General features: G+C 47.8%; 1 protein-coding gene across 2 annotated transcripts in view; it reads left to right on the top strand.

Annotated features, from left to right (window-relative positions):
- The first annotated feature begins 15929 nt into the window (after positions 1 to 15929).
- LOC119301468 (zinc finger BED domain-containing protein DAYSLEEPER-like) overlaps positions 15930 to 16316 on the top strand; it is a 3579-nt gene continuing 3192 nt past the window's right edge. For both annotated transcript variants that reach the window (XM_037578434.1, XM_037578435.1), the window contains exon 1: positions 15930 to 16115. The gene's annotated coding sequence lies outside the window, so the exon portion shown is untranslated. The remainder of the gene's footprint in view (positions 16116 to 16316) is intronic.

Below are 16316 nucleotides of genomic sequence, written 5' to 3'. Positions count from 1 at the left end.
TTTCTTTGACTGTTCCATTTTGAACTATTTCAAAATCTTGCCAAGGTATGTACTCATTGAAAATCTTATCAAGCGTTTTGATCTATCTCAATAGATCTTGATGCTCAATATGTAAGTAGCTTTTACTGAGGTCTTTTTCCTTTTTTAAAAAACTCCTTTAAAAACACTCCTTTATGCTTTGCAGAAAAATTCTACATCATTTCTGATCAACAATATGTCACTCACATATACTAATCAGAAAGGCTGTAGTGCTCCCACTCACTTTATTGTAAATACAGGCTTCTCAAAAAGTCTGTATAAAACCATATGCTTTGATCAACTCATCAAAGCGTATATTCCAACTCCGAGAGGCTTGCACCAGTCCATAGATGGATCGCTGGAGCTTGCACATTTTGTTAGTACCTTTAGGATTGACAAAACCTTCTGGTTGCATCATATACAACTCTTCTTTAATAAATCCATTAAGGAATGCAGTTTTGTTTATCCATTTGCCAGATTTCATAAAATGCGGCAATTGCTAACATGATTTGGACAGACTTAAGCATAGATACGAGTGAGAAAATCTCATCGTAGTCAACACCTTGAACTTGTCGAAAAACTTTTTTGCGACAATTCTAGCTTTGTAGATAGTAACACTACTATCAGCGTCCGTCTTTCTCTTGAAGATCCATTTATTCTCAATTGCTTGCCGATCATCGGGCAAGTCAACTAAAGTCCATACTTTGTTCTCATACATGGATCCCATCTCAGATTTCATGGCTTCAAGCCACTTTGCGGAATCTGGGCTCACCATCGCTTCTTCATAGTTCGTAGGTTCATCATGATCTAGTAGCATGACCTCCAGAACAGGATTACCGTACCACTCTGGTGCGGATCTTACTCTGGTTGATCTACGAGGTTCAGTAGTATCTTGATCTGAAGTTTCATGATCAATATCATTAGTTTCCTCACTAACTGGTGTAGGTGTCACTGAAACAGTTTTCTGTGATGAACTACTTTCCAGTAAGGGAGCAGGTACAGTTACCTCGTCAAGTTCTACTTTCCTCCCACTCACTTCTTTCAAGAGAAACTCCTTCTCTAGAAATGATCCATTCTTAGCAACGAATGTCTTGCCTTCGGATCTGTGATAGAAGGTGTACCCAACAGTTTCTTTTGGGTATCCTATGAAGACACATTTCTCCGATTTGGGTTCGAGCTTATCAGGTTGAAGCTTTTTCACATAAGCATCGCAGCCCCAAACTTTAAGAAACGACAACTTTGGTTTCTTGCCAAACCACAGTTCATAAGGCGTCGTCTCAACGGATTTTGATGGTGCCCTATTTAACGTGAATGCGGCCGTCTCTAAAGCATATCCCCAAAATGATAGTGGTAGATCGGTAAGAGACATCATAGATCGCACAATATCTAATAAAGTACGGTTATGACGTGCGGACACACCATTACATTGTGGTGTTGTAGGTGGCATGAGTAGTGAAACTATTTCACATTGTTTTTAACTGAAGGCCAAACTCGTAACTCAAATACTCTTCTCTACGATCAGATCGTAGAAACTTTATTTTCTTGTTACGATGATTTTTCACTTCACTCTGAAATTCTTTGAACTTTTCAAATGTTTCAGACTTATGTTTCATCAAGTAGATATACTCATATCTGCTCAAATCATCTGTGAAGATCAGAAAATAATGATACCTGTCGCGAGCCTCAATATTCATCGGACCACATGCATCAGTATGTATGATTTCCAACAAATCTATTTGCTCGCTTCATTGTTCCGAAGAACAGAGTCTTAGTCATCTTGCCCAAGAGGCATGGTTCGCAAGCATCAACTGATTCATAATCAAGTGATTCCAAAAGCCCATCAGTATGGAGTTTCTTCATGCGCTTTACACCAATATGACCTAAACGGCAGTGCTACAGACAAGTTGCACTTATCATTATTAACTTTGTATCTTTTTGGTTTCAATATTATGATTATGTGTATCACTACGATCGAGATCCAACGAACTATTTTCATTGGGTGTGTAACCATATAAGGTTTCATTCATGTAAATAGAACAACAATTTATTCTCTTACTTAAATGAATAACCGTATTACAATAAACATGATCAAATCATATTCATGCTCAATGCAAACACCAAATAACACTTATTCAGGTTCAACACTAATCCCGAAAGTATAGGGAGTGTGCGACGATGATCATATCAATCTTGGAACCATTTCCAACACACATCGTCACTTCACCCTTAACTAGTCTCTGTTTATTCTGCAACTCCCGTTTCGAGTTACTAATCTTAGCAACTGAACTAGTATCAAATACTGAGGGGTTTCTATAAACACTAGTAAAGTACACATCGATAACATGTATATCAAATATACTTATGTTCACTTTGCCATCCTTCTTCTCCGCCAATCACTTGGGGTAGATCCACTTCCAGTGACCAGTCCCTTTGCAGTAGAAGCACTTAGTCTCAGGCTTAGGACCAGACTTGGGCTTCTTCACTTGAGCAGCAACTTGCTTGCTGTTTCTTCTTGAAGTTCCCCTTCTTCCCTCTGCCGTTTTCTTGAAACTAGTGATCTTGTCAACCATCAACACTTGATGTTTTTCTTGATTTCTACCTTCGTTGATTTCAGCATCACGAAGAGCTTGGGAGTTGTTTTCATCATCCCTTGCATACTATAGTTCATCACGAAGTTCTACTAACTTGGTGATGGTGACTAGAGAATTCTGTCAATCACTATCTTATCTGGAAGATTAACTCCCACTTGATTCAAGCGATTGAAGTACCCAGACAATATGAGCACATGCTCACTAGTTGAGCGATTCTCCTCCATCTTTTAGCTATAGAACTTGTTGGAGACTTCATATCTCTCAACTCGGGTATTTGCTTGAAATATTAACTTCAATTCCTGGAACATCTCATATGGTCCATGACGTTCAAAACGTCTTTGAAGTCCCGATTCTAAGCCGTTAAGCATGGTGCACTAAACTATCAAGTAGTCATCATATTGAGCTAGCCAGACGTTCATAACTTCTGCATCTGCTCCTGCAATAGGTCTGTCACCTAGCGGTGCATTAAGGACATAATTCTTCTGTGCAGCAATGAGGATTTAACCTCAGATCACGGATCATATCCGCAACATTGCTACTAACATTTTTCAACACAATTTTCTCTAGGAACATATCAAAATAAACACAGGGAAGCAACAACGCGAGCTATTGATCTACAACATGATTTGCAAAATACTACCAGGACTAAGTTCATGATAAATTTAAGTTCAATTTAATCATATTACTTAAGAACTCCCACTTAGACAGACATCTCTCTAGTCATCTAAGTGATCACGTGATCCAAATCAACTAAACCATAACCGATCATCACGTGAGATGGAGTAGTTTTCAATGGTGAACATCGTTATGTTGATCATATCTACTATATGATTCAGGCTCGACCTTTCGGTCTCCGTGTTCCGAGGCCATATCTGCATATGCTAGGCTCGTCAAGTTTAACCTGAGTATTCTGCGTGTGCAAAACTGGCTTGCACCCGTTGTAGATGGACGTAGAGCTTATCACACCCGATCATCACGTGGTGTCTGGGCACGACGAACTTTGGCAATGGTGCATACTCAGGGAGAACACTTCTTGATAATTTAGTGAGAGATCATCTTATAATGCTACCGTCAATCAAAGCAAGATAAGATGTATAAAAAGATAAACATCACATGCAATCAATATAAGTGATATGATATGGTCATCATCATCTTGTGCTTGTGATCTCCATCTCCGAAGCACCGTCATGATCACCATCGTCACCGGCGCGACACCTTGATCTCCATCGTAGCATCGTTGTCGTCTCGCCAATCTTATGCTTTCACGACTATCACTACCGTTTAGTAATAAAGTTAAGCATTACATCGCGATTGCATTGCATACAATAAAGCGACAACCATATGGCTCCTGCCAGTTGCCGATAACTTGGTTGCAAAACATGATCATCTCATACAATAAAATTCAGCATCATGCCTTGACCATATCACATCACAACATGCCCTGCAAAAACAAGTTAGACGTCCTCTACTTTGTTGTTGCAATTTTTTACGTGGCTGCTACGGGCTTAAGTAAGAACCAATCTCACCTACGCATCAAAACCACAACGATAGTTTGTCAAATAGACTCCGTTTTAACCTTCGCAAGGACCGGGCGTAGCCATACTTGGTTCAACTAAAGTTGGAGAGACAGTCGCCCGCAAGCCATCTCTGTGCAAAGCACGTCGAGGGAACCGGTCTCGCGTAAGCGTACGCGTAAGGTTGGTCTGGGTCGTCTCGTCCAACAATACCGCCGAACCAAAATATGACATGCTGGTAGGCAGTATGACTTGTATCGTCCACAACTCACTTGTGTTCTACTCGTGCATATAACATCAACATCAATAACCTAGGCTCGGATGCCACTGTTGGGTTTCGTAGTAATTTCAAAAAATTTCCTACGCACACACAGGATCATGTGATGCATAGCAACGAGGGGAGAGTGTTGTCTACGTACCCAACGCAGACCGACTGCGGAAGCAATGACACGACGTAGAGGAAGTAGTCGTACGTCTTCACGATCCAACCGATCAAGCACCGAAACTACGGCACCTCCGAGTTCGAGCACACGTTCAGCTCGATGACGATCCCCGGACTCCGATCCAGCAAAGTGTCGGGGAAGAGTTCCGTCAGCACGACGGCGTGGTGACGATCTTGATGAACTACAGCAGCAGGGCTTCGCCTAAACTCCGCTACAGTATTATCGAGGTATATGGTGGCAGGGGGCACCGCACACGGCTAAGGAATAGATCACGTGGATCAACTTGTTGTGTCTTTGGTGCTAGCCCTGCCCCTCTATTTATATGTTGAGCCCCGGGGTCGAAACTTGGAGCAAAAGCCTCCTCAAAATCGGTTTTGCCCGAAAGGCAAGAGTCCCACTCGGACTCCAGGACCAAACGCCACAATCCTTGGCGTCTGGCCCAGACGCCATGGGCCTCAGCGTCTGGCCCAGGGCCAGACGCCAGGGTCTCCGGCGTTTGGCCCCCTGGCCTCCGCAAAACTCCTTTTTGCATCGATCTAAAGCCTCATGGGCTTGACCCCTTGGCCTAACCATATCATCCAATATATGAATCTTTACGTCTCGACCATTTCGAGACTCCTCGTCATGTCCCCGATCTCATCCGAGACTCCGAACTCCTTCGGTTCATCAAAACATGTAAACTCATAATATAACTGTCATCGTAACCTTAAGCGTGCGGACCCTACGGGTTCGAGAACAATGTAGACATGACCGAGACACGTCTCCGGTCAATAACCAATAGCGGGACCTGGATGCCCATATTGGCTCCTACATATTCTACGAAGATCTTTATCGGTCAGACCGCATAACAACATACGTTGTTCCCTTTGTCATCGGTATGTTACTTGCCCGAGATTCGATCGTCGGTATCCAATACCTAGTTCAATCTCGTTACCGGCAAGTCTCTTTACTCGTCCCGTAATACATCATCTCACAACTAACATATTAGTTGTAATGCTTGCAAGGCTTATGTGATGTGTATTACCGAGAGGGCCCAGAGATACCTCTCCGACAATCGGAGTGACAAATCCTAATCTCGAAATACGCCAACCCAACATCGACCATTGGAGACACCTGTAGTACTCCTTTATAATCACCCAGTTACGTTGTGACGTTTGGTAGTACCCAAAGTGTTCCTCCGGTAAACGGGAGTTGCATAATCTCATAGTCATAGGAACATGTATAAGTCATGAAGAAAGCAATAGCAACATACTAAACGATCAGGTGCTAAGCTAATGGAATGGGTCATGTCAATCAGATCATTCAACTAATGATGTGACCTCGTTACTCAAATAACAACTCATTGTTCATGGTCAGGAAACATAACCATCTTTGATTAACGAGCTAGTCAAGTAGAGGCATACTAGTGACACTTTGTTTGTCTATGTATTCACACATGTATTATGTTTCCGGTTAATACAATTCTAGCATGAATAATAAACATTTATCATGAAATAAGGAAATAAATAATAACTTTATTATTGCCTCTAGGGCATATTTCCTTCACTGGCGTCATCCTTCATGGCCCAAAGGGCGCCCTTTATTTCCTCAAGAGTAAAAGGTTTCAGGAGGTCGGAGGCTTGGGTTGAGCTGAGCGCGTTAGGCAGAAGCAGATTTTCTAGGTCGAAAGAAGTGGACACGCGGGCGCTTGTGCCAACCAAATTTTGGAAAAAACGAAGGAGGACAACTTCTTTGTGGGAGTGAGCGGAGAAGGTGGTGCCATTGTAAGAGAGAGATTTTATTTGATTTTTTCGATGTCTCGCGGACGCACAAATATGCATATAGGCCGAGTTTTCGTCCCCAAAAACGCAGTCCTTGATTTTTGCCCGTTGCCTCCAGTAGGCAGCAATGGCAGCATTGTGACGGTGGAGAGATAGCTTGACCGCAATTCTAAGATTCGTTTCAATGTGTGATAGCGGTCGGGCCTCCTCAATCTTGTCTAGAAAGTTGATAGTAGCATGGAAATTTAGAGCTAGGGTTTTTGGCGAGCGATGGTTTGACCGCCACTTCTTTGCCATGTTTCTAGTGCGTTTTAACTCAAGGGAAAGAAACCCCGCGGCGCCAAGGTGGGCATGACGGGCACCTACGCTTGCCCAGTTTGTGGCCACCCTCTCATTAAAGAGGGGGATGTTTAGGAGTGATCGATCTAGGCGGAAAACTGTAGATTTGGGAATAGATGTCTTGGCCGAAAGGCGAATAGGAACATGGTCTGAGGTTGTACGAGTTATAGAGATTAGTGAAGTATCCGGAAAATATGAAGCCCAAGGAATGTCTGCAAGCGCCCTATCCAACCGAACAAGGATGGGCACGTCCTGCTAGTTCGACCAGGTGAAGCGGCGATCAAGAAAAGGGAGGTCCTGAAGCTGAAGAGTGTTGATGGTTGAGGAGAAGAGATGCGCTTCGCTCATGTTGAAGTGGGAGGAGGATTTGTCCGACGGCCTGAGAGTGATGTTGAAGTCCCCAATGATCGTCCAAGGGCAGGAGATGTCGGGTTTAAGATCAACGAGCGACTGTAGAAACAAGGGTTTTAAAACATGGTCGCACGGCCCATACACATTTGTGACCGCAAAGGAGAGATCGTCGGCCCGCGAGTCAAACCAGGAGGTTAAGGAAAAGGGGCCATCCACCACCTTGGAGCAAGGCAGAACATTGTCGTCCCAAGCGGTGATAATTCCTCCCGCAGATACATTGGCAGGGATGGAATGGAAGGATCTAAGGTTGGGTGGTAAAAAAGAGATAGCCTTAAAATGAGAGATGTCTATGAGTTTTGATTCTTGCAAACACAACACGGAGCATGTAGAGGAAGATATGGCGGCTTTGACGTCAGTACATTTTTTGTGCCTACCCAAACCACGTACATTCCAAGAGATAATCGAGATGTCCTTAATCATTAATAACTGGATAGGCAACAGAGAAAAACCAATCTAAGGTAATAGCCAGAAAGACGACGTTACAAGCCGTAGCAGAGAGAACTAGGGTGCACATGGTGAGGAGAGGGGGGAGTCTACGAGGAAGAAAGAGCAAGAAGAATACTAGGCGGGGTAGCATGTTGGTGGCGCGTCCTACCGAGAGAACTACAACTAAAATTGTTGGGGGAGCTGCAGTTGCATGAAGAAGACGGTAGGGGGGGCGTCGCCATAGATCGAAGAGAGGAAGGCTGTCACACATTGTCACTGGATGGCACCAGGTTGAGGTCGAACTCGGGGATGCCGCAGGCCTCCGCTAGCTGAAGCGCGTCCTTGCGAGGGAGTGGAGGCGCACCCTCAGTGGCGAGCTCCAGGAGCTCCACGACCGGCAGCAGAAGCTCGCGAGATGGGGCCGCCCGCTTTCTTCCCTCCATCTTCTGCTCCTTCCTAAGCGTGGCCTTCTCAAGCATTGTCATGCGGTTAGGGTTTTCCCCCTTCCGGATGCGGGCACTGCGACGGGTGAAGAAGATCTTGGGCGAGGCCGCATGGGAAGGAAGATCCGCCAAGGGGTCAGGGGTTGGAGCCGGAGAAGAAGGAGGCAGCGGCAGCAGTGGTATGCCCTCCGGAGTTTCGTCCTCGAGCTGCATGGCCTGGGGAGCAGGGAATGGCGGCAGGCCGCTATCGAAGCGCTCGATGGCCTGCATGACTTGCGCCTCACCGTCGCAGCTCGGGGTGAAGGCGCGGCCGCGGAAGTCATTGCAGATGACCTCGGCGTCCGTGAAGGGGGCGTGGGAGGGGCCGACCGTTGCCACCCGGTCGAGGTAGCCGATGGAGCAGGCCGCGAGGTTGGCGACGAGCAGCTTGGGCGAGCCCGCCAGGCTCATGGGGATGCGGTAGAACCCGCGCTCACCACCGACGCCTTGGACGCGCACATCGTAAAAGCCCTTGAAGAGCTTGACTTGCACGGACTTTGGGCGAGCCGTGAGGGGAACGGCGCAGACAAGCGGCTTGTGGTTTGCCATCATGGTAAGGCCACCGGGCAGCTGCACGACCCAATCGTCGTGCCCCTCATCGGTTGGCGGCGGGGGAGGCGCAGAGAGGTTGGGGTCCATGCCTCCTGGGAAGTCACCGCCATCTCCCTGACCACCACCGTCGTTGTTTTCGTCATCAGAGTCTGGCCCCGCAAAGGCAGGGTCCGGCGGGAGCTCTTGAGAGTGGATGACAAGGACGGAGGCGATGGCCCCAAGGCCAGAGAAACCATGGACAGGGATGGTGTGGGGACGTCAGTGAGAGTGCGGGATTTGACAGAGACAAGGACAACGGAGTAGTCAATTCCGGTCAGGCAGACCGGATCAATCTGGATTGGGCAGGCGAAGGGAACGATAGAGTTAATGAAGGTGGGCGTGAACCAATATTCGAGTGGGAAGTCTTTGATGTGGAGGGCAGAAACCGTGCCAAGGCGAAAAAGGAAACAGTTTTTTGTGTCTTCATGGTGGACGAGGTTGACTGTGTTCAGAGGGCACGTGAGAGGACTATTGAGGATGGATATCTCTCTCTCATAGGTCGAGCCGTAAACGACAAGACCGACCCCATAGGAAGAGGCCCTAATGAGGACAGGTGGGTTGCCACCCCCGGTTTGGAGCGCACGGTGAATGCAAGCTTGGGGAGAGGTATGAGGTGGGTTGACGACGGCGAAAGCAAGGTTTTGGAAGTGCTCAATGGGTGTGTATGGCATGAAAACGTTGGAGAAATCGCGACGGTGCCGAGGCGGGGAAGAGAGAAACATGGATTGGGTTGCATCCAAATCGGTGGACTCCTTCCCCGATTCGAACTCAACCTCGTCTGGGTCCTCCTCTTCGTCGACGGCCGCATCGTCGACCTCTGCGGCTTGGGTCTGCTCCGGGAAGGAGAACACTCAGGGGGAGGGCGTGCGAGCGGGGGACAAGTCGAGCTCATCCTCGGAGGAAGCTAGCTCGAGCGGGATGAAGTCGGCCATGGGAGCGGAGGGAGGGTGGCTGGGAGGTGGAGTTGTGGAGCGAGGGCTCTGTGGTGCTTGCGAGGAGGAGGGAGGAGTGGGGAGGCTAGGAGCGGGCTGGTGATTGACAAGTGGAAGGGTGGGTGGAGGGGTAAAATAGCAGCGCAGCCATGCTGGGTGTGGCCCACCCGCCAGCATCTCCGGCATCTCATGGGGTCTCTACAGTCTCGCACTTGGTGGTCGAGAGCCAAGCATCGGAAGCAGCGCGACATGGCGTTGAACCTCTTGGGAGGGTTGGAAAAGCAGTGACGAGGAGCGATGGGGGGCTGCATGCTATAAGAAGAGGTGAGGAGGGCATGTGCATAAGAAGCCAAAGGGCTGGCACGCTCGGATTGGGTCTGCGGCAGCCGAGGCGGCATGGGGCAGGCGGTCTCGGGCTCCTCGTTGTCACAGCACATGAGCTGCATGGCAGGAGAGGGGGAGGCAAAAGAGGGGGAGGGGTCGAAGTTGACCACGGTAGCGGGCCCGCGGGGCGTGGCAGGATGCCAGGCGCAAAAAGGTCCAGCAGAGGGTGATGCGAACGGGCAGGTACTCGACGTGAGCGGGCAGGCACGCGTGGCCGAGCATGGCAGGGAGGCGAGGTGGGACGAGGCTGATCTTGCCTGATCAGAGGAGCATGCATGCGCCTAGCAGGCAGCGCAGGCGCCGGGCCGCTGGCCAACTGGAACCACTGCAGCGGGCCAATGGGAAGTGGGAGGATTCCCTCCGCAGAGACGTCCAGGGAGAGTGGACCCCGAGCAGCCGCGGCAGACGACCCAGACGAGCAACGTGGCGCCCCAGAGAGTAGGGGTGGCCCCGCCAAAACAGGATCACGGGGGATGTTACAGGAGTTGCTGAGGCTAGGGAGGGATGCAGGTGGTGACGAGGGGAGGCCGGCCGTATTATACGCTCCCTGAGCGGCTAAATTTCGTGTTTTGACCCTTTTCTGAAACCTATTCGAGATCTGACCCTAGGTTGAAAAAAATTCAAGATCTGACCCTTTTGCTATCGCCAGAGTCCATGGCGATAGGGTCTAACAGCCTACCGTCAGAGGCTTTGGCGGTAGGAAACATCGCTACCGCAAAAGTCTCTGGCGGTAGCCTGCACAACCCTACCGCCAAGGTGCTTGGCGGTACGCACAAGCACGCACTGTGTTCAATACTTAGAAGGTTTTTGGCGGTAGGGCATGCAACCCTACCGCCAGGGTCCTTGGCGGTAGGCTGTTATACCCTACCGCCATGGTCCCTGGCGGTAGCAAAAGAGTCAGATCTCGAAAAAATTTCAAATTAGAGTCAGATCTCGAATAGGTTTGAAAAAAGGGTCAAAACACGAAATTTAGCCTCCCTGAGCAGCGGAGATCAGGAGCGGCGTAGCACGCGGATCAGAGGGAATGCATGCGGCTCTGACCGAGACAGCAGCGGCAGTCAAGGACGGAGGGGTCCGGTTGACGTATGCGGCAAAAGGGATTGCATGGGCCGTGAAAAAACGAGGCAAAGGGTGTCCAACAGGAGTGGGATTAGCTATGAATCGAACAACCAGCCCCTTGTAATTAATCCCTTCGAGCGACAGAATAAAGTTTGCAATACTACGGTTGGCCACAGTAAACGAGAATAAGCAAGCGCTAACTTGATGAATTAAAGGGTAAGCAAAAAGAAAGCCTATCCAACCGTTGAGCAAGGCCACCACAGCGGCCGGCGGCGGCGCCGGCACAGGCAGCAGCACCTCTAGCCAGACCAGCGTGGGCGAGGAGAGGGCGGATGCGGCGGACAGAGGAGAACATACCGGAGAGGAGAAGTAGGTGAGTGAGAACTCGAGAAGAGCCTCCCCCGGCGAGCGATGAAGAGGCCCGTCGCCATTGGTAGCCGCTCTCCGCAGGGCGTCGGGGGTCGAGGAGGCCAAGAACCCGCCACGGAGCAAGTAGCCTCGATGGATGTCGGCGTCGCTGGCGGCGGAGATGTCCCTTCCTGGCGCGATCCCACCGTACAGGGCAGGTTCGGCCGCCCCGGCGCCGGTCTCAGCCATAGCCAAAGGAAGAGATGGCGGGAGTGAGAGAGGCAAGCGCCAGGCCAGGCCCGAGGTGGCAGCCTGGCCGGCCGTGGTGGTGGGCGCCGTGGCCGGAGTGGCCGTCGGCGGAGACCTGGAGTCGCCTTCTCAGTCGCCCGTCTCCGTCAGCTTGCTCTCCGACCCTTTCCACTGTGCGGCCAAGAGGCAGCCTCATTAGCAACCTTGCTAATGCAGGAGGCTAATACGAGACATTGGGCAGACAGGGGCTCCTTTTTCGACAGTTTTGGAGGCAGCATGCTAAGTTGATTTGTCAAATGTAGTTAACAGTAGTTTCTCAGTTACTAGTGAGGTGTAATGAGGCTTTTGTACCGATGTTTGGTGAGGAGTCTGTCAGTAATTCCTACTTCTAGCTTCAGATAGTCCTGAAATTTATGTGCAGAGGTTCACTTATATTTCTGTTAGTACCCCGCGTGAAAGAATTACGTTTGGTTCAAAATGTTCAGACTTCTCAACAATGTGATGCACTCAGCCTTTCAGGGCGCTGCTAATCAGATTTATGCCACTTCCACAATTAGAATCCTCGTTTCCATCTCTCTAAAATTTCTGTTTATAAATTTTGGACCCGAATATCTAGTGCACGTCAGCTTTTTAGGCATGGCAAATTGAATGCTTTTTCATGGCAAGTTGTGTTTGCCACGGATGGCAAATCCGCCCCAGTTCATTTTTTTTCCCAAAACATTCGTGCTTGCAAACTAAATTTGCATCCTCGCGCCACTATAAATTACCATGAAAAATGTTTGAGTTGCCTTGTCTAAAATTCTGTTGTCGGATTTTTAGCATTTTCGTAAAAAAATTACGGGGCTGTCAAAAGGGTGACCCTTAGGGATGGCTTGTAGTTTTTGAAATTCATTGGCCTCTTTCCTTTTAACAACAACAGTATCAATAATAAATGGGAAACGTTTTCAGACAGGCCGGTCGCCCCTCGCTCGCTCGCTTGTGTACGCGGAAGCGGACTGGGCCACACGAGTTTGATGGGCCTTCAAGCGAGATGTCCCTTTTCTTATGTCTTTTGCGTTAAAAAAAATTCTCTGCTTTCTTCTTCCTCTTGCCTTGTTGCTTCTCTTCTCTCTTGTTACACACAGTAAGCTCGTCAGTGCCGACGGCACAACTTCCTGCTACTTCTGTGAGCACCCCCTCCCCCAACGCTGCAAGCATCTCCTTCCCCAAGCACCTCATACTGCTCCCCCGCCGATGCTACAACCAGAGAGATCTTTTGCTAGAACCGGTGACATTTTTTGTTGAAATTAGTGTTGCTTTTTTTTTCCTGCATGTGTGCTACAACCAGCTCCATGCAACCGCAAAGCTGCAACCGGCACCTAAGAAAGCTAAAACCGTCTACGAAAAAGCTTCAACCGGATGTGGCGGAAGCTGGGGGGGCGGCCAGTGCTGCAACCGTTGACAGAAAAAGGTTCGACCTTATATGAAAAAACTTCAATCAGGCACTATGCAACGGAAAAAGTTGCTACCGTTGACAGAAAAGGTTCAACCCTAGATGAAAAAAGCTTCAACCCTAGATGAAAAAAGCTTCAACCAGACAATGTGCAATAGAAAAAGTTACAACCACTGATAGAAAAAGCTTCAACGGTAGATAATAAAGCTTCAACCGATGACCGGCAATGGAAAAAAGCTTCATAGAGGCTCGCATTTCCACCGAAGCTACAACCGGCATTGGCGGGTGCTGGAACTGGCAAAGACCAATGCTACAATGATGCTTCGGCCGGCGATGGTGAAGCTGCAACCGTGCAATTCATAGCTACAACCCGGCACGAAAAAAAATGTGACCAGCGAGCACGAAAGCTGTGACCGATGACGAAAAAAGCTACAACCGTCGAGCACAAAAGCTGCAACCGGCAACAAAAAAGCTACCACCGACAAGCCCAGAAGCTACGACCGGCGTGCAAAAAAGTTGCAACCGTCGAGTGATTTTGTCGCCCAGGTCTGTTTATGAGAGCTTCCGCCTAGAGTTTCCAACGACCGACTCGAATCCAGTTGAAGCTAGCGCATCGTGCATGTGATACTGTAGATCAATTAAGCTGCTTGCTTGCAAGTTAGCTTTGCACGTCGGACCTACACTCCGGCGATTTGATCTACGTTCTAAATCCAACATGGAGCATGGTGTCTGGCGAGTGCGGGCGGCGTGGCTAATCGAGGACAAGCACCGGCGGGCGCGGGTGGCCGGCAAGAGCGGGCGGCGCGTTGGACCAGCGAGCTGTGCGGGGTTCTTTTTCTTTTTTGCTTGTGTTCAGATCAGAGGTTCACGACGAGGAGACAAGGAAATCTAACGACGCAGGATGCGAAAGTGCCTTTCTGCTCCCAAGCTCATTTGAGCTCGGTGAACAGTAAAATCGAAAAAAAACGAAAAAAACTCAAAAAAATTTAAATTCTTTTTGGGAGAAACATTGACAAAAATTCTAAGTGCTTGCAAAAATTCATCATGAAATCATATTCCTGTAAGGCGTGGCAAAAAAAAAATTCAATGCTCCAAAATGCTGTTAAAAGTAGCTTTTTCAGAGTACTGATTTTGTTTTTCTTTTGCCACGCCTTCTAGAAATGTGATTTCATGATGAATTTTTGCATGCACTTAAAATTTTTGTCAATGTTTCTCTCAAAAAAAATTGGATTTTTTTTTTGAAATTTTTTTGATCTAGTTTTGATTTTTACTTTCACATGAGCTTATTTGAGCTCGGGTGCAGAAACTCCGCGTCCCGTAGGATGCCTTTAATCCAACGTACGTGCGCTGACCGGCCGAAATTTGGGCCGGTCCGCCGGCGCGTATCATTGCCCATAATAAATCAGCTAAAGATTTCGGTTACAGCTGTCTGAACAAGGCGTCACTAGGAAACACATGCACGGCGAAACAAAGAAATGTCACTAGAAAATCATGTACACTGCTTGCAAGTGAATCGATTAGATTGTGAGCAATGCCGTGAGCTTTTATTCCCAAAAAGTCGCGCGTCTATCGATTTTGCGTCCGTATGTGTGCCATTATTGGCTAATAGACCTATGCGACCGCTTTTATAATGAGAGTGGCGTTTTGGCTCCTAGGTGCATATGCACCCATTGTCGAAATCCAAATTTCGAGAAGTTGAAAAATTCGAAACAAAAATCCCGCGTGTATATCCGGACATTTTATGTGCGTTCACAAGGTTTCGGTGAAAAACGACGTTTTTTGTGGCTTGTGTAAAAAAGACAATTTCTGATGCTTCATTCTAACTATTCACGAGGCATTTCTTTATCTTTTTTACACAAGCCACAAAAAACGTCGTTTTTCACTGAAACCTTGTGAACGCACATAAAATGTCCGGATATACACGCGGGATTTTTGTTTCGAATTTTTTAACTTCTCGGAATTTGGATTTCGACAATGGGTGCATATGCATCTAGGAGCCAAAGGCAATTACCGTTTTATAATAACAAACTTAATAGCCCGTAAACATATGTTTAACGTATGCATAGTGCCGTATATTTCACAATGGTACTAATTTTTTTTATATTTTCCACTGAATAAAATGTTTATTTTGAATAATGAAATCCAAAATTATGAAAGTAAAATATGTTTGCACTTGTTTTTAGATCAAAATTCGTGTGCAGGCTGTCACCGACAAGGTCGGGTCTGTGGCTTGTCTTTGGTGACAGTGGTGGTCGTTCGGCAGTCCAGGGGCTTCAATGTCTCTACTCTTACAAAAAACCGAGTTGATGATGATGGTGTGTCTGCCATCTTATAATATAGATCGTCTGATCTATATCTGATGGATAGAAAGTAAACTATGACAATTTTACAAAAAATACCCGCACCTCTCTCCACATTTACAGATAAGGCCTTGTCTCGTTCATCATTATCTCCCACAACCTCATTGCTGAGCAATTAAAAAAGGAAGTCTGTGGAACAATCTGGCATGGTGGCCGCTGGCATCGCCATCCATCCCCATGCCTCCGCCCAGTCCGACCACCAGTCAGTGCCACACCCAACTCCTCCTCACCTTATCTCTCATCTTTTTCGGGATATCATTTTCTCGATGAAATTCTCGAGATACCATTTTTCCGATGAAATTCTCGAGATATCATTAGTTTTTACACATGGGATTATTCCTGTATGAGTCAATCACAACATGTGTTTTGTAAAAAGGTGCATCTTAATGTTTCGTGCAATGCACGGGCATCTTGCTTGTAGTTTTTGTTTTTTGAGAACTCAATGTAGACTTTTTTACGCAAAGAAATACTCTAGAAACAAATCCATCCACTCGGCCGAAACGTCCCGCCTTTTCGGGTATGGCCTGTTTACATGGTAAGCCCAGTAGCCCATATGGCATGAGGGGCAGCGATTGCGCGCGGAAAAGCGGCGCGAAAGGCTCTCTCCTTTTTCACTTCTCCCTCCACGGCCCCCTCTCTTCCGCCGCCGAGGTAAAAAGAAAGAAGGCAACAAAAATCTCAATCCCCTCTTGGTCTCATCCTCCCCGAAGGCGCAGAAGAAACACGGCAGCGATCGTAATCCAGCTCTACTCTGACCTGCCGCCTCCCGGCCAGCGGTATGCGCCTTCTGGAATTCTTGCTCCGTTTCTTCTCTGTAGATAATGCTGTCAGCCTGTCACCCATGACTGGTTTTCTCGGTAGATTTTGCCCTTTCCTGTTCGTTTGATATGTGCGTCAGATCTGATTGGTCAACTTGCCACGGATAAAATTGCATCTCCCGACCTGTGTACATATGGATCAACAATGTCATTCTCGCA

Source organism: Triticum dicoccoides, chromosome 5A (genome assembly GCF_002162155.2).
Source record: "Triticum dicoccoides isolate Atlit2015 ecotype Zavitan chromosome 5A, WEW_v2.0, whole genome shotgun sequence".
Taxonomy (NCBI): domain Eukaryota; kingdom Viridiplantae; phylum Streptophyta; class Magnoliopsida; order Poales; family Poaceae; genus Triticum; species Triticum dicoccoides.
The sequence above is the reverse complement of the archived record's forward strand: the minus strand, read 5'-3'. Positions and strand labels throughout refer to the sequence as shown.